The sequence below is a fragment of the Miniopterus schreibersii genome (assembly GCF_964146895.1).
Source record: "Miniopterus schreibersii genome assembly, chromosome: 14".
Taxonomy (NCBI): domain Eukaryota; kingdom Metazoa; phylum Chordata; class Mammalia; order Chiroptera; family Miniopteridae; genus Miniopterus; species Miniopterus schreibersii.
The window spans coordinates 53,112,997-53,134,293 of NC_138114.1; the positions used below are offsets into that span (position 1 = coordinate 53,112,997).

General features: G+C 55.7%; 1 protein-coding gene across 3 annotated transcripts in view; it reads right to left on the reverse strand.

Moving 5' to 3' along the window:
* Positions 1 to 21,297, reverse strand: part of PTPRE (protein tyrosine phosphatase receptor type E) — a 101,292-nt gene that overhangs the window by 48,450 nt on the left and 31,545 nt on the right. For 2 of the 3 annotated variants that reach the window (XM_081157674.1, XM_081157672.1), the window contains exon 2: positions 12,574 to 12,596. The exons of the other annotated variant lie outside the window; for it this stretch is intronic. The gene's annotated coding sequence lies outside the window, so the exon portion shown is untranslated. The remainder of the gene's footprint in view (positions 1 to 12,573; positions 12,597 to 21,297) is intronic. 3 annotated transcript variants of the gene reach the window in all.

A 21,297-nucleotide genomic window follows, 5' to 3' on the forward strand; every position in this document is an offset into this window, starting at 1 on the left:
GCAGGCTCTGTGCCATTTACTCCCCGGTCGTCCCTGCCTCGGGTGACGACAGCCCCAGCAGCCGTCCCAGAGGTGCGCTCTGCGGGCAGGACCACGGACCAGGCTCAGAGCGGGCGCCCGGGCCCACCGCCTGCAGTATTTCACGCTCAGCTTCTCCAGGCGACGCCTGAATTCCTTGGCGACTTAGATGGTCAGGCCAGTTGTCTGCAAATCCACTTACTTTCTGAAAACGCCGCTTCTCGTTCATGTTTGGTTGATAAGACATTTCTGAAACAATCCTCGCAAACCATCTGAGGCTGACGGCTGAGGTGCTGGCCCGCAGCAGGAGGGGCGAGCTCTCTGACTCCCGAAGGGGCCGCGGGTCCTGCCGTGGCCATGGTGGCGCCGCGGCATCGCTGCTGCCGTCCCGCCTCAGCCCCGGCGCGCTCCCCTCGGACCATCTGTTTCCCGAAACGAACACCTGGCCACGTCCGGCTTAGCTGGCGAAGGCCTAGCTTCACGCCCGCACAGCGCGGCCTCCAGAGCCACGTCAACAGGGAGAGGCGTCGTAAAACGCCTTCATTCGCCTCCTTTTGTTCATGTCAGGGGGTATTTCTTACTAGGTCCAGAGACTTGAGAAACGCTTCTTACAAAACATAAAAGTAACATGACTGGAAATGAGGCACTAAACCTTTTGTTGGGGGTTCGCATTCATGGGCCCTCACTTTTGGGGCAACAGCTCAGCGCTCCTCTCTTGCTCTCTAGTTGTTGGTGCGCGCACACACACACACACACACACACACACGTACCTATGTTAATGCCTGAGGTCTCCCACTTGTGTTTTAAGTCTGGCTTAAAAAAAAAAAAAGAGACACACGCTCTTCCCGAAAGCGGCCGGAGGTGGCCTCTGAAAATGGTGCGCTGTTCACTTGACTCAGAAACCCCCACAAAATCACGCAAATCAAGAGGTTCAAATCTCCGTGTTCACCTTAAGAACACTCGTGAAATGGCCCAGGCCATCGAGGGTATGTATGCGTATCCGAAAGCCACCAACTACCTGAAGGGCGTCGCTTTACAGAAGCGGCGTGTGCCATTCCATCGTTCCTCGGTGGGGTTGGGAGGTGCGCCCAGGAGAAACAGTGGGGCTGGACGCAGGGTCGGTGGCCCAAAAAGAGTGCTGAATTTTTGCTGCACATGCTTAAAAATGCAGAGAGCAATGCTGAGCTCGAGGGTGTAGATTCTCCGGTCGTCGAGCACATTCAGGCGAACAAAGCTCCCAAGATGCCACGCAGAACTCACAGAGCCCGTGGGCAGGTTGACCCACACATACGCCCTCCCTGTCACACGGAGGTGATCCCACTGAGAAAGGGCAGATGGTCCTTAAGTCAGAAGATAGCCCAGAAGACAGTGGAGAAACAAACACTTCCGGCCCGGGAGTAAATTCAACGTAGAATAAATACTAATAAAAAACAACAACACATACTATTAATTGGAACCAGCTAGTAACAGAAACCCATCTTCAAGCCCTGGCTTCCTAAGACGGACGTGTCAAGTGCTGACCTCTCCTTTTCCCTGGATGCTGGTCCTCTGAGGTCTGAGCCCTTGAATCCAGGTTGAGGGACAGTGTCCACCCCTTTCAGCCCCGCCTCAGAGGGCAGGCGGGAGCGTCCCGCGGGGGCACGTGGGCCTCACTGCTTTACCTCCTGAGCAAACACGAGCTGATCTGGACACTTGGGGCCAGCAGTCGGCCGTCTCCAGCTCCCACTGCAAGTGGTCCTGAGGGCTGGCCTGGGCTCCTGGTAGGACGGTGTCCTTCACAGGGGATTAGTCTCCTGGATTGAACTTCAGAGGCTATTTGTTGTTTTTTGGTTTTTTAAATATGTTTTTATTGATTTCAGAGAGAGAAAGGGAGAGAGGGAGAGAGAGAAACATCAGTGAGGAGAGTCATTGGTCCGCTGCCTCCTGCCTGCCCCCTGCTGGGGATCGAGCTCGAAACTCGGGCACGTGCCCTGCCCGGGAATCGAATCGCGACCTCCTGGTTCCTGGGTCGACGCTCAACCCCTGAGCCACGCCGGCCGGGCTGGAGGCTGCTATTTGGAAAAGGAGGGTCATCTACCGAAGTCAAACCTCAAGGAAAACGCTACATCCAAGTTGGGCCCAAATTCATTAAATGAACCTGAGCCCGAGGCACGCCACCTGCAGGCGCCGGTCTTCTCTGTCCCCGTATTTGTTTGGTTGTTGCCTGGTTTTCCCTTTTTCTTTCTCTTTCTCGCTAGGACACTCTGAGGACCGGCCAGGCTTCAGGCTGAAAGGTTTGTTGTTGTCGGAACAGAAAGAGAGCTTTCCCCGCACAGGAAAGAATGCCGCGGGCGCCCCGGTCCAGGGCCGCCACCACGATGGCGCGCTTCTGACTACACCCGCTTCCTGGAGGAGGGGCGCTGCGGGCTCACGGGAGCTCCCCGCAGCAGGGCGCGCCCCGCGGAGCCCGGGGGCGGCTGAGGCTGCCCCCCTCGCCCTCGCCCTCGCCCTCCCCCTCCCCGGGGAGAAGTTTCCAGAGCTCGGCTGCCGCGGTGGAATGAGCTGAGGGTGGAGGCTGGGTCGAGGGCCGGATGGATGAGTGGGTGGATGGGCGTTCACTGGCGCGGGTTCCAGACTCGGGTACCACAGTTAGAAAACCTGGGGATGCCTCAGGTGTAAACGCTGAAGGAGACTCTTCAGCCGGAGATTTCACGGTTATTAGAGTCCTGAGCAATCGGAATTAATAATGATCCCAAGTCTGTGTGACGCGGGCCAAGTCCGGGCACCCACCGGTGTTCCCCCAAAGCCGGCCCCGCCCCAGACCCTCCAGCTGTTTGTTTTCTGTTGTGGAAGAAACTGTGTTAACAGGCCAGGCTTCGCGATTCCCCCCTTTACGTCCTGTCACACGAATGGGTGCTTTTAGCCCCTTGAACTGCCTCTGACGAAACGTGGGTGAAGTTATACGCTGCGGAGCAAAGGAAGCGTCCGGCACCGCGTGTCCTTCTTCGAGGATCGTCTCCCTTCCCAATAATCAGACATCACCCACCGCTCCACGTCCACTCTGGGAACACGCACGAGACTCCTTCATCCTGAGACGAATGGCGAACACGCCGGTTCCTGGCAACGAGGCGTCCACGGGGTGAACTGGACTTTCCTGGGGAAACTAGACGCCTCAGCACCCAGGCTGGCGGCGACAGGGGCCGTGGTGTGGGCGCCTGCCGAACTCGGAAAGGAAGCGCCGACACCCAGGTGCGCGCGGCGTGAGTGTGCACACGGACCGAATGCGCCCTGAGGCCGTGGGGATGATTAGCCTCCTGACCTGAGAATTTCCCTTTAACGCGGCAACTCCAAGCAACGTTTGCTCCAGGCCCCGTTACGCCATCCGGAGAACCAGTCAACTATCGCAGCATCGCTGGAGGACAAGGTTTCCCGTAGGTATTCATAACCCTCTCCTGCACAGAGCTGCTTATGAGACCACAGGAAGCTTTGGGTGCTGTCAAGTTCCCACCCGCCAGCGGGCCCTGGGCACCAGCTAGGCACCTGCTGGGCAGTCCGTGCTGCCATTCTGGGTCCGCGGACCCCGTCTCTGCGTGCAAGTGCTGGACGGGCGGCTACTAACACTCCTTACATCTGCCGCAGGGAGACGGGGAGATGCCGGGCACGTGAGGCCCGGATTCGGGTGAGCGAGAGCGTGAACAGATACGGCCGCCCCAAATAACAATGACAGAGACCTTTCTAGAACATAGTGATGCAATCGGGAGAATTAAAGCCCTAGCGCCCAGTGGGTCACGTTCCCGAGGGAAGGAATCCCTATCACAAAGCCACAGCAACAGTCCAGTGCTCTGACCATCACTTCTCAGGCCAGGGGTGGCCTCCGGGGTGTGAGCTTGGGGCAGTCACCAGCGCCCCCCCCCCCCACGGGGCTTAGTGTGTGGAGCTTAATGTCCTTTCAGCTCCCAACCATTTTATCTCTGGATTTGTTTTCTAAGCGCAATCTGATGGGACAACAGCCCCTGTGCCTTGGGCTTGGAGCCTGGACTCAGGCCTGGGGTCTGGGCTGTCCCCGTCCTGGTCCCGTCGCACACTCCACCTGCAGGGTGGGGTCTGGGAAGACGAGGGTCTCACCGTCTGGGAGTGTCCCCGGGCCCAGGGAGCACGACATTAAATAGAAAGTAAAAAAAAAAAACCCAAAACCCAAGCTACTCCGATAGGTCTGGAGAGAGACCGCAGAAGAAAGAAAAGGCTTTTTCCTGCTTTTCTGAACGAGAGATCCAGCCTTTCACGCAGCCGGGCGGTCGTGCCCAGTGCCGCCCGGCGCTGGAGGCTGCGAAGGTAGCTCCCTGCCCAGCGCCTTCCCTCCACTGCACCCACGGCCCGCGCCAGCGCCTTCACTCGATCAGATCATCAGCCGGCGAGTCCTGAGGTCAGCTAGGTGCGGGCGTCCCCGGGGATTCCAAGACAATTGGGACACTGCTGTCCTCTGGGGGGGAGGCTGACCCCCCCACATGTGGCAGGCGGGCGGGGGCCCAATCAAACCCACTGTTCCCGCCCCCTCTGCGAGGCTCTAACCCAACGTTAATTCCCAGTTCTGTGTCACGCGTCACACAAATCACGAGGAAGCACAGGACGGGAGTCTGAAAAAAAATGCCTTTCGACAGCTGAGCTGACAGCTCTGCGTCATCAGGCCCCTCTCTGAAGCTGGCTTTTCATTCCCCAAGATCAGCATCGAATCCGCTTCTAAGCGCATCCTCGAAGGAAGCCCTTTCCCGCGGAGTCGAGCAGCTCAGGCCAGGGCAGCGGAGCCCGGCTGAGGCTGGGCCTCTGCCTCTCACAGAACCTGCGATCGGATCAGAAACTCCCCTGAGCCCGTTTCCTCCGTCGCCGGCTGCTCTCGATCCGTCAGGACGCCAGGCCCTGCGACTAGCGGAGATTTTACGGTTTTTCAAATTTCCCAAGGACACTGCTCTTGTCCTTGGACACGCTGTTACACGTATATCAGACAAATTTTTATAAAACACACTGCAGCCTCGATGAAATAAAACAAGTCAACGGTTTTCTTTTAACCTTATAGATGACTCTCCGACGGGGTCAGTACGTCCTGAGGAATAACAAAGGCTCCCCTGCACCACCGTCGCAAACGCCCGGACTTGGGACTTGGTGCGATACTTGGGTTTCGGACCAGGCGCCTGAGTTTCTAGAGGAGGCGCTTCTATTTCGAACTCGGTACCCGGTTTCTGGGGGCCCATCAGCAGATGAAGCAGTTGAGGCGGCTGGTCCAGGCCCTCAGGGGCCGGGTATTTCCTGAGCTTCCCTGGGCCTGGAGAATGGGGAGCAGCCCTGATGGGGGGGTCCCCTCGCCCCGCCCTCACCTCCACTCCTTTCCTGGTCCTGTTGTTTCTACCAGACTGACTCCACTGAGCACCCCGCCTCCCCGCCGCTCCCCCAAATCCCCCTCATTGCTCTCTGGTCTGTACCATCTCCGGCCCCCTGGGCCTTTCGGGTCTCTGCCCACCTTCCCAGGCAGCACGTGTAACCCGACGCTGGGTCCCGGGCACGAGGTTCGCGGTTTGAGCGCGTGTCCCCGGCTCACTGGTCTGTGCCCGGCCAGGCAGGCGGGATGGGTCCCTACAGACGGGGGGCCGCACCCGCCTTCCTCTGAAGGGGGCACTGGGGCGCGTGGAGGCAGGAGCGAGCCTGAGAGGAGCTCACAGCTCGTGACCGAGACGAGCCCCGGAGCTGTCGTCAGACGCGGTGATGGACCAGGGGTGGCCAGACCCCAGCTGGGCGGAGGGAGGCCGCTTGGAGTAAACAGAGTGGATGGGAGGAAGCGTGACAAACACAGGGAAATGGATGATGTTACTGGGTTTCCGCTGGGGAAACCTGACACACGGCTCCCCACGTGGAACGGGTTTGTGGTAACGTGAAGACACTGTTTTAAAAAATTACAGAGTTTTCAAAAACATCCTTACAGAAAGGACCAGCCTGGAAGGTGTAACGAGGCGCGGGCTCCTCTGCGGGAGAGCACCAGGCTCGCAGGCTGACATCATCACCGCAGTGCCTCAGAGCCTGGGGATGTCACCGCGTCCCCTCGTCCCAAACACCCAGAGGAGGCAGCGCTCAGGTTATTCTCAAACATCGTGTTTCAAAGGAAACATGACTTAATCCTCAGCTCAGAAACATACAGCTCTGGGTAGTGAATCACTCATTAAAAATTAAATAAATCCGCCCACGACGGAAACGGCATCACAGAGTGTCAGTGTGGCTTCGCCCTGGGAGGGGCCGAGCGCAGGTCCTGGAAACAGTGATGCCCCTGAAGGGGACCTCGCTCCCATTGTGAGCCTTCGGGACACGACTCCATCCCGCCAACCCCCCCAGCCACACACGCCCCAGCCACACACATGGCCCAGCCACACATGCCCCAGCCCCACACGCCCCAGCCACACACGCCCCAGCCACACACGCCCAGCCCCACACACGCCCCAGCCCCACACGCCCCAGTCACACACGGCCCAGCCCCACACACGCCCAGCCACACACGGCCCAGCCCCACATGCCCAGCCACACACGCCCCAGCCTGTCTCATGCTGAAAGCTCCCGGAAGACGGGCACTCGCTGGGCGTTTCCATGGTTTCCGACAAGATGAACTGACCCGTCTTCCCAGGGGCCGCTTCTTCAGGTTGAGGAAACCATCAGGTCCCCGAACAGATCTCAGGACAGCGGGCCACGTGCCTTCGTCTCAGTACCTGACGCTCCTGCTCCAGCTTTAACATCGGAGCCCAGGGTCCCCCGCCCGTCCGTCCCGCGCACGAGCCACGTGGTGGAAAGAACGCAGCTGCTTTCCAAAATGTTTTTCCATCAGTAAAGCCCTCCTTCCCGGTAGGTTCCTGCTGCTTCCGGGAGGCCGCGGGTGAGCAAATCCAGATAAGAAACAGGGTCGAGAAAAAGCCACGGGTGGCTTTCAAAGTGCAGGTTATAGCCGCGCAGGCCATGCCGTGCTCGGCACCCCGGGGGGAAGGCGGTGGCGGGGACCCACGGCCCCAGGCACGCGGGACACGCAGGGGGCTGCTCCGGGGCATTTGTGTTGTCAGCGGAAAACCAACAGGAGCATCGCCTGGGATCACAGAACTTGATGCCTTGGAGAGAATTTTTAAAATTTCTCGCCCGGCCGGGCGTGGCTCAGCGGTTGAGCGTCCACCTGGGATCCAGGCGATCGGGGTTCGATTCCCGGTCAGGGCACATGCCCGGCTTGCGGGCTGCAGCCGATCAGTGACTCTCTCATCATTGATGTTTCTGTCTCTCTCTCTCCCTCTCCTTTCCTCTCTCGGAAATCAATAAAGATATATTAAAAAAAATAATAATAAAAATAAAATAAAATTTCTCCCCCATCTTTTTAGAGAAAGAAGTGTGGCTCGGGACGCCTCTAACTCATTCAGCCTTCGGGAACTAAGCTCTCAATCTGTCCGCTCCTTTTCCAGGCTCCCGCGTGAACATCACGCCCAGACCCGGATCCCTGGCCTCGGCTTTCAAGAGCTCGCACAGGCCTGGGCCCGCGGGGGCGAGCGCCGGCGGGTGGGCAGACGGGCCACGCATGGCCGGGCATCGGAAAGGAAACCCGGCGGGTGTGTGAAGAGAGATTAGAAACTGGGTTTGGTCAGCAGGTAACATGCGGAAACAGTTGGGAGCCCTGGCCAAGATCAACTCGGGCGATCGGAGAATTGTTCCAAAATATAATTATCTACCAGCAGACCGCAGAATCCACGGGATATGTTTTTGTTTTTGTTTTTTTGGTTAACGCGCTCTATTCCCTGAACTGCAAATTAACATTTTTCATAACGGAAAATCTTTTTCTTTCGGCGGGCGGGTACCTCCCCTTCGGCGGCGGCGAGGAGAGGACACCGGGCACAGCGCAGGGGACACCGCGAGGGGCCCGCCACAAGCCCACCTGCCTGTTTCTCATCGTTGGGGCGGAGGTGGGGGCGCACAGGTAGACGGCCTCCGGGCACCTCGGAGCCCAAACAAGGCGAAGAACTTGAGGGTCTCTGCCAACTGTCACCTGCTCTCCCTGCGCGTGACGCGTCATCGATGCGATTTATCTTTTCAGCATAAGGCATTTCATTTAAGTTATCCAGAAAAACAGGAAATAAACCAAGTCCTGTTTTTGTGACTAGACATTTCCACCAACATAACGTTTTAAAAAACGTAATTTCTCTGCAGCAACGTGGTAACATGGTAGCTTTAAAAAAGTATATATATCCTGAGGACAAAACTGCACCGTTTCCTATCGCAGATTGATCTGGGTAGAGCTGTTTGAAATCGTTAAATACTGCCAACATATATTTTTTAAAGTTGTTAGAATTCAATCAGCCCCCATCGTAAAATAACACAGATGCAAGTTTTGCTTTTTCTGTTCATTCTCACTTCCATTCAGAACACAGAAGAAAATCGACTCAGCGAGCCCATTACGCAACACGCTTTTGTTCAGCAATTCCACGGGGATCTTTCTTTTCCCCACATTTTAAATTCTTTATAATAAACTCTGCATCATAATAAGCAGTTTTTAAAAGTCGTTCCAAATCGGCTATTTTTAAGCCGAATGCCTCTGATATCCTGCGGATGAATGTCCCCAGTGGATGGGACAGAAGCTGGGGCGAGTCCCCCTAGCAAATGGGGACTGGTCCACGTGCCTCCCATTTGCCACCAGAGCTCACTCCTGACCCTGCGTCTCGGGCCTGAGAAATCTCTCTGTCACTCACACGGGAAAGAATCCATCAGTTCCCCGTCTCCACCCAGTGTCACTCCTCGGCGGTCAGCCGGGCCCGCAGCTGGCGACACCATCTGCTCCTACAAGGTTGGGGACAGCCTTGCACGCAGAGCGTCGGCCCCCCCCCCGTGGCCCTGGACACCGGCTCCCGGAGGACCAACCCTGGACCTGCGGCCCTGGTGCCTCCCACTTTCTCACCATATCACCGTGAACTAAAATGCCACTTCCCAAATCCTGCTGGTGAGGAAAATCAGGAGGGCGGCTCGGCTGATAAAAATAGGAAACGCCGGCTTCCAACGGGTGGGATTTTGACGTGCTGGCCGGCCAGCCGGGGCCCGACAATGCTCGGGGGCCGTTTTCCTCCGAGGCGGGCCCCCCCTTGGGTTCCTGGCAGCCTGACAGCCCAGCGGCCCTGAGGCAGCCGGCTCCTCTCCGCAGGCCCGGCCTGGCCGAACCGCGGGGACCAAAAGGGTTTCCTGAAACACACCCAGATTTCCTGCTCAGGGCTGGACGAGGTGCACAGAGCCGCCTGCCAAGTGCTCATTTCATGAGAGCTTCCTGGCAATAGTCTTGAACCTCAATTTTAAATACTCAGGAATTTTATTACAAGCAACCACAATATAAATCCCAGGCGACAGGACAGGTTCTCCTCGGAGCTTCCCTTTACCTCTCCTCCTGGAAGGACGCCGGGGAGCCCTCCTGGCCGGCGAGGACCCATGTTTTCCTGCCTGTCGCTGCCACGGGATTTCCAGAAGGAGAATTCCGGCTCTGAGCTGGGTCTGCTGGGAGCTCGGCACGGACGGGAGTTTATATAGGAGAGCGGTGCTCATATTCCCCGGAGTGGAAACTGTGACTGCTAATCCGGGGCCTTTGCTACATGACAAATGGTTACTTAGTAAACGCCTTTAGGGGCACTTCTTGGAAGAATGTTGGAACTTTCCTGGGGGGAATGGAAATGGAAATAAACGAGGGATGGATGTTCGTCACCATCAGACCCAGCCGCACCCTGCCACCTGGCTGGCAGCTTCTCATGCAGCGTCTGGGCGACTCACTTCTCTGCAGGGAGGAACAATTTTTGCTCAGAAAGGAAACCCGTGGAATCCAAGGATGCTAATAAAAACCCAGGGACAGGGCAAAGGAAGGAAGCAGGAGCCAGATCTCGTGGGAAGTTTTTAAATCTGTGCTGTGCACATCTCGCGTCTTTCTGCAGATACAGAACCGGCGCAGGACGCGGCTGAGGCCCGTCCGCATAAACGGGACCCCAGCCGAGGTGGGTCAGCGTGCTCCGAGCGGTTTGCCTGCCCGGCAGAGCTTGCTTCATTAAAAAACTTTCAGATTCTGTTTTGTTCCTGCCATGGTGGCCATTCAGACCAACACGAAGGAGGAAAAATGACTCAGAGGACAAGTCAGTCACACCTATTGAAACGGATGGAGGAGGAAGATGGATCCTGCCAGAGGACAAGGCTGGTGAATGAATGGTCTCGGTTAAATTTAGGACAAAATGCTCTGTTACTTAGTAGCACTTCATTTAGGTTTCTTTTATTCCTTTGGTATTTCCATGAACCAAAGTGGAACAGTCAGATACAGTATCATTTCATCTTACTTGCCGGGGATACCCTTTGGTGTAACAATGTAACACCTCAAAGAGCTCGGAGGAAATAGTTAAACCTTAAGCATGGGCCTTCCATACATCCTTCATTCTGAAGCTCCTCCGTTGCATTATTTAAATAGTATGCAGCTGAGAGCCACAGAGTTGCGAGCATTCTTCCCTCCAGGGAACTTCAGCCAGATCAAATGATCAATAAGAACTATAGTATTGCTTCCTAAGCTTATTTTTAAATAGAAGAAAATAAAAAAGGAAAAATGTAAGAATGGGTGGCTGTGCTAAAAAGACTCCTCTTTATCCAGTCCAACTGAGAAAAATTTGACTCTTTCTAAAAAAAAAATTCAATTATTAACATAGTGTTGGTTTATTTAATGAAAAATGAGGGATTATGGCTAGAAAGGGAAAGTCCTTTTGACACCCATGAGAGTCCCGGCACTCACGCTGCCACCCCGGTAAACGCCTTCTTTAAAAGTTGAAAACAATGCCAGAATTTCGTGGTGATTTTAACAACAGCAGTTTTAAGTGCTAACTTCGAGTCACCTCACTTCAGTGTCACGCTAACCCTAGGAAGTGACTGGCAGGAGAAAACAGAGGCAGACACAGCTCTGAGCTCACTCGGCAGGTGGCCACCGGGCCCCCTCTGCAGCCAGCTGACCACATGGGGACGAAGGCTGGGGACAGTCTCCAACCTCAGGACACCCTTCCCTGCTCAGGGTGAGCTATTTATTTATTTAGTTCTAACAGTCTCAAAAGCAAGTTTCTAATTCCACAAGTGAGAAACGAAATCATTTTCTGCGAGTTCAAATCCGGGAGCTCTGGTACAAGTCTCAGGCGTTTAGCAATGGAAACGCCGCGGGCTACACATCCAGTCTGCTGTTCCGTCCTGACCCCAGCGGCAGGAAGGAGTCACTCCCGGCTGACGCTCAGTGACCTCTGGACGGTGACATTTCCCCAGCATGGTGGGGACCTGCTGCTTTCCACGAGCATGTTATACACCCATTCAAACCCGCGTGAACGAGCCACTACCTCTGGCTTAGGACTCGGAGGCAGGGGGAGTGCAGACCTCTCGTAACCGAGTCTCCATCCCATGAATATCGTTCCAGTAACGATCCTGCCCTTTGACCCCACGGCTGACGCCTGCCCAAGGAGATCATGCCATGCAGAAGGGACAGCATCCAATGACGATGTGACAGAGAAGGTGGACAACAGGACTGGCTCAGCAGGCGGCAAACGAGACTTTCCTATTCCGCACCCTGGCAAACGGCTGACTATATCCGGCATTCCTTCGAGACAGCAACAGTCCCCGCACCGAAAATGCACTGAATCGCTCCAGGACGAACCATAAGCATTTACACCCAGAGGAAATACAGCCATGAAGGGCATCCCCCCAAAAGAGGAGGGCGTCCCCCACAATAACTGACCCATTGACCTTAGGATAATTCAGAGCAGAGTCCAGGCATTTCGAACAAGGCGAGGCATTTAAAACACAAAGCTTCCTAGTAGCCCACGTCTGGTCCCACTACGAGGGTCTCACTAAAAGTGAGCATCGCTGACCAGGTGCCACCTGCCCACATCTGCGGCCGCGTCCAACGCTCTCAGACCTTCTCCCTTCCATCTCTTTAGGGAGCTTAAGCCCACTAAGTTGACTATGTAGAACAGAAAAAAGATTTGGTGCTTCTTTGTCTAAATACTGGGACCTCAACACCATGCACTGTGGCCTGGACCTCACAAGGCATAAAATTACAACCACGCTTTTCTTTTCTTTCTTTTTTAACCAGAAAAACTCCTTTTCAGGAGTTTTCCCCACAGCAGATCATGCAAGGAGCCACTGCCACCGATACCACCGGTTCCTAAAGGTCACTGAAGGTGTGTGGCCGAGATAAGACAAGGCCCTCTACGAAGTCGGGACAAGCTAGAGAAAGGAAAGCCCATGGAAACTGTGTCCTCAACAGTACATTTCAGGACACCGAACAGCTGCGCCAGATTTTAAACACCAAAAAAACCCAAAAAACACACACAACCCCACCCCAAACCAAGCAGTGTGATACGAGCCCGTTCGAGCAAATTAAGGCATAAAATTCAAACATCAAGCTCTGACTGTCTGGCCCTCTTTCTCTAGAAAACAATGTTTCTCGAACAGTTAAGCCCCACACATTGTTTGGGCAGTTGACTACACATCAGAAATAATGTTCATAAAGTTTGTACTCACCCCAGGACAACACTGGCTACGGCCTGGAAAAGAAAGAGTCAGTCTGCTGGTCAGCGGGCGGAGGTGCTAATCCCAGCGCCTTCCCTGTCTGCGTCTCTGCTGGAACGTGCCCACTCTGGCTTCACTGTCCGGGTCTCCTTGAGGCCCCCTGATCCGCGGGACCATAAATGCTTTTTGCTGAAATCATCAGCTTTCAAAAGGGTCCTTCCCCCAACTCTCCTGCGATATCTGGTCGTCCATTGATGGTGGAGGGTGGTGGCCGACCAGATCTGAAATGCTTGGTGTGTAGCCCCCAAGGCGCCCCGCCCCCCGTCAGGGGCTCCTCCTGTAGCCTGCACCCCCCCCCCCCGCCCAGGAGGCAGCCCCCTCAGCCCATCTCCTCTGGAGACGGCCGCTTACAACCTGCTCGGGGTGGCCCCCCGCCCCAGTGAATTATTCAGCTTGCTCAGTTCCCCATTAATTTAATCTAATGTTCTTTTTAAAACAGTTTTATTGACATATAACTTACACACCATAAAGCCCACCCATTTAAACGGTGCAATTCAATGGGTTGTAGCATGTTCATGAGTTTTGCAACCATCCCCATGATCTCATTCCACATTCGCACCATCCTGAAGAAAGCCGTGCCCCTTAGCTCATCAGCTCCCCGGCCCGCTCCCCAGCCCAGCCCAGCCCATCCTCTCCCCGCCCCATGACCCTGGCCGCCGCTGATCTACTTGCTGGCTATGGATTTGCCTCTTCTGGACGTTTCATATAAAGGGGATCCTACAATATATGACATTGGTGGCTGGCTGCTTTCACCTGGCACAATGTTTTCGAGGTTCATCCCCGTTGTAGCATCTTAGCACTTCATTCCTTTATGTGAACAAGTACTGTTCCCTTGCATGGACAGACCACCTCGTGTCTGTCCATCCCTCAGCTGACAGACAGGACTCCCCTGTTCTGTGTGAGCAGTCAGTAGGGCAGTCTCACAGTAGGGCTCTTAGTTTGTATCTGCCTGTGGCTGGAGACATGCTCGGTTGTCATCGGGCATTTGACATTGGACTTGATCGCCACTGTTTTAAAATAGCTAATGTAGTACCTGGCATTTCCCCACCAAAATAGACTACTTATCTTAGTCATGGCCAGGCTACGTTATTAGTATTATTATTTAATATGTTTTTATTGATTTCAGAGAGGGAGAGGGAGAGGGGGAGAGAGGTAGAAACATCAATGATGAGTGATCAGTCATTGATCAGCTGCCTCCTGCACACCCCCTACTGAGAACCGAGCCTGCAACCTGGGCATGTGCCCTGAGCCGGAATTGAACTGCCATCTCCTGGACCGGTAGGTCGATGCTCAACCGCTGAGCCACAAGGCCGGGCCAGGCTACATTACTTTAAAGCAAAGACATTAAAGACTCTACCCTACACAATTATAATAGGTTGCACTGACCACAAAGCTGACCTGTGAAGTAGGTTTAGAGTGAAAGAAACAAAACAACAGTTCTGGTTACTAAGGAATTTTACATCTATTTGGGCAAATCCACAGCTACCATTATTCTTAATGGCGGAAGGCTAAATGCTTCCCTCCTACTGGGAACAAGGCAAGGATGTCCACTCTCACCACTCATATTTCACACTGTACTTGAAGTCCTAGTCAATGCAATAAGGCAAGAAAAGGAAATAAAAGAGAGAAATTGGAAAGAAAAAACAACAATGCTTTCTTAATTTTCAAATGGCATCATTATCTACATAGAAAACTCAAAGGCATCTATAAAAAAGCAACTGGGGATCCACCTGTGGAGTAGCATGTACAGTCATAGGGGTCCCAGAGTGCCAGGGAGCCCAGTATAACACAGCTAATGGCAGGCAGGTGAGGAGCACCGAGGCGATCACTGGGGGATGGGGAACTGCTTTTTTGTAGGAATAACTTATTATAAGTGTACCCCTTCTAATCCCCAGAAAGAACCTGAGAAGATGCTGGAGAGAGTGACGTGGTGTCTGTCTGGAACCAGACATGGGGACAAGCCAGGAGTGGAAGGAGCCCTTAATATTTCAGGATTGACAGAAATGCTGAAAACTGTCTTCCATGCAATAGTGAGTCACATTAGTATGAAATGCTGAGCCACGTTAGCGTAAAATGCTGAGCCAGGTTAGCGTGGAGCGCTGAGCCACGTTAGCATGGAGTGCTGAGCCAGGTTAGAGTGAAATGCTGAGCCACGTTAGCGTGGAATAAGACCCAATGACAAGCAGAAACTCATCACACGCAGAAGCACGGCTGAAGGCTCGAGTCAAACCAGACTGCAAACCCCAAGGAAAACCCAAGTTGCACTGGCACCTGGTGGGCTCTGTCAACATCTGGTTAAATGGATGAATGCACACAATCGTCTACATCCCAATCAAACACAGCTCAGAATTTTAAATTAAACCTTGAACTCGGGCTGTGTTATTTTTATTTTTTTCCTCTTTTTTACTGAATTTATTGGGGTGACACTGGTTAATAAAATTATGTAGGTTTCAGGCGCACAGTCCTATAACACATCACCTGTATATTGTACGGCGCGTTCACCACCCTGAGTCAAGTCACCTTCGTCACCATTTACCCTCCCTATGCCCTCCCCTACATCCCCCTTTCACCCCCCGTTTTATTTTAAACAAAGCAAGAACACACAGACCAGCGGGCTCTACAAATAGATCACATATTGTATCTGTTTGGGGCTCGCACATGTCAGCCTGAAACCACAAGCAGCAGCTCCTCTCTAAGCACAGATGTAGAGAGAAAACCAAGCAACCAGAATAGCCTCTCAGCCGTGTTATCACGGGGAGGCTTCCTCAGCCCAGGCCCTGAGGCAGATGCTACACACAATTGAGCAAAATGTTGAAAACGGTGAAACGAGCCCGTTACTAAGTGGGGGTGGGGAGGCTGGGTCCCGTGGACACAGCCACGCCTGTGGGGACGGGGTCGTGGCGGAGGCCTTGGCAGCCCTTCCACAGTGGAAAGGTCCCTGGTCTTATCCGGAGCAGCACCGTCCCTCAGAAACAGGAAGGGGAGACGCTGTTCGATTTATGGTCGGCCAGGTGCCCGGCTGGCTGCGGATGTCGCCCGTCCCACAGCCCACAGCCAACCCTCGGTGGCAAGCCAAGTCCCATTCTAAGGGTGAGAAGACTGAGGCTTGACTCGTGTCACAAGGAGCAAGGCAGAGGGCAGGGGGATCCTGACCCGGGGCGGCTAAGGCCACACTTGGCTGGGCCGCACGGGGGAATCCAGCCCACACTGGGGTGACATCTGTCCGCCTGGCTTTTCTTTCTTTCTTTCTGGTTAGTCTTTACCCGAGGACATCGCTTTTTTCAGAGAGACCGGAAAGGAGGGAGGAAGGGGGAGAGAGACAGGAGAGAGAGAGAAAAAAAACAAAACATCGACGGGAGAGAGAGACATCCACGGGTGGCCTCCCGCCAGCACCCCAACCAGGGCTGGGACGGAACCTGCAGCCCAGGCATGGAACCCGCGACCCCCTCGGAGCGCGGGCGGACGCACCAGCCCCTGAGCAGCACCCGCCCGGGCCGACCGTCCGGCTTCTCTGTCTCCCTTCCCCTGCGCGAGGCTGTAATTCCCTTTCCGCGCATCTGTGTCGGGCACAGCCTGTGAGGGCGACGCTGACCCCGGGGAGCTCCTGACTCCAGAAAGGGCTCCACTGCGGTCTGTGCGACAGAAAGGTCTGCGAAGGCCCAGGCAGGCCACACACTTCCTGTGGGGGGAGGTGCGTCTGCGGCGGCCGGGCTCGCAGAGGCCTGGGCCGGCGGGCCACGGTCTGCCCCGGGCTCACGGCACAGCCACTTGCTTCCAGAGACCGGAGGCGGGGAGGATGCCCAGCTGGACCCTGGGGGAGAGGTGGTGTCAGGGTGTGGAACGGGGGACCCAGCCTGGGGGGCGGAGGCCAGGCGGGGTGGCTGGGCGGGCACCCCCACAGGAAGCGGCCTCGCTGCAGGGTTCGGTCCCGATCACGCGCAAGATAAGGCGAGGCCACATTACTGTACCTCCCGCCTCGCAAAGAAGAAACTACAGCATTTAGAGCCAATCAGCGGGACTGCTCCACTCAAGGGAAACAGTACAATTATGTCTGATTTGTCCAGTCCTGAGGTGGACAGACTGGGAAATCTTCCCAAATTCAGACAGAAGCAAACCTCTTTTACACGCAGCCGTGGCCCGAAGCAGCGGAGGCGTGTCCGCCATCTCTTCATTCCGATGGCTGGGCGGCACCATCCAGAAAATGTGGGGATGCACATTTACACGTAGAAAATGTCTGTACACATATTTCTACATGTAGAGTATATCTAGAAGGTAAGCCTTATTTAAAAAAAATAGGTTTTTGTTGATTTTTGAGACAGGAAGGGAGAGGGAGAGAGAGAAACATGGGTGGGAGAGAGAAACATCTGCTGGCCGCCGCCCACGCGCCCCTCGGGGATCAAGCCTGCAGCTCGGGCACGTGCCCTGACGGGTGGGCCTGGTGAGCTTTACGATGGGTTAACATTTTATAAAGCAAGGGCACACGAATTAAAGTCCGGATAGTGCAATTAAACAGCATGCACTCTGACCTTAAGGGACCCTGTCGCAGGCTCTCAGTGCACTGGGATGGGGACCCTCCGCAGTGACACCCCGCTGGCTCCGCTCCGGCCATTCACTGCTTCCCGGCGCTGAGTCAGGCGGCAGAGGGAGAAGCGACGGTCCCCAGGGCCCCCCAGCGGAGGAGCCAGGGCACCAAATAATTATTCAGGAGGCTCCCTATTCCCACGGACCCAGAATGACAGGAAACAGATTGTGCTCCTTAATTTAAAAATAACAATGGGTGCTGTTAATTAAAATGCTAGTTACCAGCAATCCTGCGCGAACGGCAAGGGGGCGAGTTGACGGCCTTCGCCGCCGGCGTGGATCAAGCAGTTTTGTTAGTTCACAGCAGCGGCTGCCTTAGTAAGCGAGGGGAGCGGCACTGTGCCGACGGGGTCGGCGCGGATGAACACAGCGTCGGACAACAGCCCTGGTCGCTTGTCAGGGCCTGGAAGTTCCCGGGAGAGGGTCTCGGGGGGCCACAGTGACCGACACAGGGCTCACACACAGCCTCTGACTCCGGGGGTCCCCTTCCTACCTCTAGCACCTTTCGGCGGTCCCCCCGAGATCCAAGGCGTGCTTCTTGTCATTGGTGTCCGGGGGGAGCGTTCCAGAGGCCCGACCCCCACAAACGGTGTTTCACCTTTGTCCAGACACACCGCGGGGCTCCCCGCCTCATGCTTTCCCGCCCCGCCCCCAACCCACGGGGCTGCCCCACGTGGCCAGGTGCACACATCCCTGAGCTGTGAACAGGCTCAGGTTGTGGGTTCGGTTCCCAGGAGGCAGCCCAGCAACGGGTCGATGTTTCTCTTCCACACAGATGTTTCTCTCTCCCCCGCTTTCCCTTCCTCTCTCTCTCACTAAAAAAAGAAAAAAAAATCAATAAAAAAATATCCTCAGGTGCGGATTCAAACAATAATAGTAATAAAGAAATGTCCCCAGGCTTGGTGCTGCAGTTCCTGAGGACAAGCACCTATTCCCCCCCCCGCCCCCCGGCTGCCGCTGAAAGCTCGGGGGCCCTGTCCCCCGGCACTGCCTCCTCCACGCGGGGGAACACTGCAGCATTCACGGGGAACAAGGCCGCGTTATGGCACAAATATGCCGCGCTCCGGTCGCGACGGTCCACAGCAACAGGCGCGCAATGTCTGACCGGCATTGTCTGTCCACCTACAAAGGTCAGCCCTCCTCTGCCCTGGACGGCGGGGCACCCGTCCTTCTCCAGCACAACTGTTTTCTTTCTTCACGACTCAAGGGATCACCCTGAAATATGTGGGTCTGAGCAGCTTCCACAGCCTGTGTCAGCCCAGGCATCTGGGTCAACGCGCAGACGTCGGAGGGGCCACGCGTGTGTCCCACATACAGCGGGCGCCCCAGGTGCTCCCCTGCCTCAGGCTGGCCAGCGGTCTGCCCGGTCATCCAAGCCCGAGGGAGGGAGGAAGAGGCAGAGGGGATGCTTCCCAAGCCCCAGCCCTGCCCGCTGCCACCGTGGGCGGCTGGGTGACCTTCTAGCTTGTGACCTTGGGCAGGCCCCGCATCGCCTCTGGACGTCAGTGGCCTCTGCACATGAGGTCACGGACGGCTTCAGATGTTGCTTAAGGGCACAGCGCTGGGCTTTGAGCTTGTAAACGGTGAAGGTGAGACGGTGAGGTCCAGGTGAGGTCCCGGTGAGGGGCTGGGCTGGCAGTGAGGTGCAGCCAGAGGCACAGGGCTCAGTGGCACTGACGGTGTGCTGGACACTCCGTCCAGGGGGTCATCTGATCCTCATGATGACCTTTCTTTGCCTTTATGGGAACGGCTGAGATGACTTAGAGGACTGAGCCCTGCCACACACCGTCACTGAGGCCCAGGACAGGAGGACCTGCAGTTACAGCTGAGTATAAAGAATATTAGAAACTGTGATGGCAAAGAAACCAACCCAAGGACGCGCGCTCCAGGGCCGTGAAGCAAGTTCCTGGCGGTCACGCGGTCAGCAAGAGGCGGAGCCGGCGGCTCCCGGCTCTGGATCCCTAGGCCCTGCGAGCCCTCGGGCAAAACCCGCACTCGGGACCAGGGCCCGTGCGTCTGCAGCTCCTCAGCTCCTGACCGACTGGTTTACACTCACTCTGATCGTCTAGACCTTCAGAGAGGGCCTCTGGCCTCACCCTGCCCGCTCCGGGCGCCGATGCCAAGAGCACATGCCATCTAGTGCATCTGTTACCTCAGCCGCACAGTGACCCTGCGCAGGCCCGAGCGTCACTCTGTCCCTGACACAGCCGCAGGGAGCGCCGAGCGACGGAAGGGTTCGTCACTGCTGCAGGCTTTACACCCTCCTGCTCTATGTTATTGTTAGGAGATTTTCGATAAAATAAGGTGGCGAGAGAAACGCAGAAACAGAACTTAACCCTGAGGCCGAGGCGGCAGCTTTCCGCCTTGGATCTAGTGCCACGTCCCAGGCTGGCGTTTATCAATTAAGGGATTAATACCTGCTGTGGGACGGACAGGGGACTACTCGTCTTCTGGGGGGAAATCGCTGCCACAAATCCTCTCAGCTGAGCGACTCGGGCCCTCAAATAGAGCTGTCTCAGAGTCGAGCCCCAGGAAAGTGTTTACATTTCCTGAAAACCCGGGGGCATTCTTTTTGTCACAATGTGAGCATTGTGTTTGCATTTTTGCTTAGTCAGCCAGGAAGCTTAGGGCCGAACCTAAGGGACAATGGCAGCCCTGTCTTGTCTCCAGGGAAACCGAGCCGCACTTGCCGCATGCCCACTTGTGCAAGGTGCTTCCACAAAATCCCGCTCCCCGAATGCCTGCAGTCGCCCAGATCCTGTTATTCCAGCTCCGCTGAGTAGACACCCCGAGTTAAAGAGGCGTCAGGGGCTCGGTCCCCGGGCGAGCGCGTGGCGAGGGCCCGGTACAGACCCTAGTCCACCCGGCTAACAATGCAGCCTCCCTTCCCCAACTGGTCCTGGGGCGCAGGGCACGGGTTATTAAGGCGCAACAATGGTCCCATCGGCCTGCAGGACACAATGGGGGCTGCCTCCTGCCCTGGGCACTGCGTGTTAGAGGTGGGACTCCCGGAGGCCAGGATAAGAAAGCCTGTTGTTGGGCGGGCCCTGGGGCTGGGAGGGGGCTGTTGAGATGGCTGTGCTTTCACCAGACACCAGGTCTCCTCTGGTGGCCACCATGGAAGATGACATCTGAATGCCACCTTCCCCTCTGCCCTCAGAACTAACGGTGGCTTCCTCTCCTCGTGGCCCCAATTTGGCTGCTGAGTCCAGAGCGCAGATGACTTCAGCACTCAGAAAACTTCCTAACAGCACAGACACCACCTGCCCTGTTGAGTGCATCGTGATGACGGATTTTCAACGACTGATTTACACAGGGGTGGTGCCCTCCTGGACACACAGTGTGTGAGCCGGTCATTGTCTGAGTGTGGCCTTTGAGGACTGACCGCTGAGATCACTCTGGGGCCTGCACAGGGACACACGAGCATCCCTAGGGCACCGAGAGCCAAGGCAGCGAGAGCCACCGAGAGCCACCGGATGCACACACAGCGCCCGGCTCTTCTCTTCGCGGAGTGCAGTAAACATTACAGCGGACTTCACACGCGCTGCGGGTCCATTTACATGAATAACTTCAAATGCCGGCAAAGCGAACGAGTGGTGTTAGAAGCGGGGGAGTGGTCCCCCGGAAGGGAGGGGTGAGGGCCGTGGAGAGACCACCAGGAGCGGTGAGTGTGGGGGTCACCCTGCACCCTGCATCCGGGAGCTCGTGCACAGCTTGGGCGAAGGCCCCGGGCCCCCCACACTCAGAGCTGTGTGCGCTTTGCTGTGAGTCGGTTTCGACTTGATCTGCCGGTTTGGATCACTGCTGGTTCTGCTTTTCATGCTGTACAAGTTATCCAAGAAATCAACTAACTTCTCTTTATCAATTTACAAATGTGGTCAACTGGGAATCATTCCCGCGTCACCCGCTCCACACACAGTAGGGCGACGACGACTGCTGGCACGGAGGTAATGAACGATGGACCCGCTGCACCGAGGAGGGGGCCCCCCTCCCCGCCCCCACTCAGCTCAAACTGAGCCAGTTTTATCACCTAGTGTCTGGACACTACAATACAGGTATATTTATATAATGTAAGAGGAATTCAGGAGAAAATCA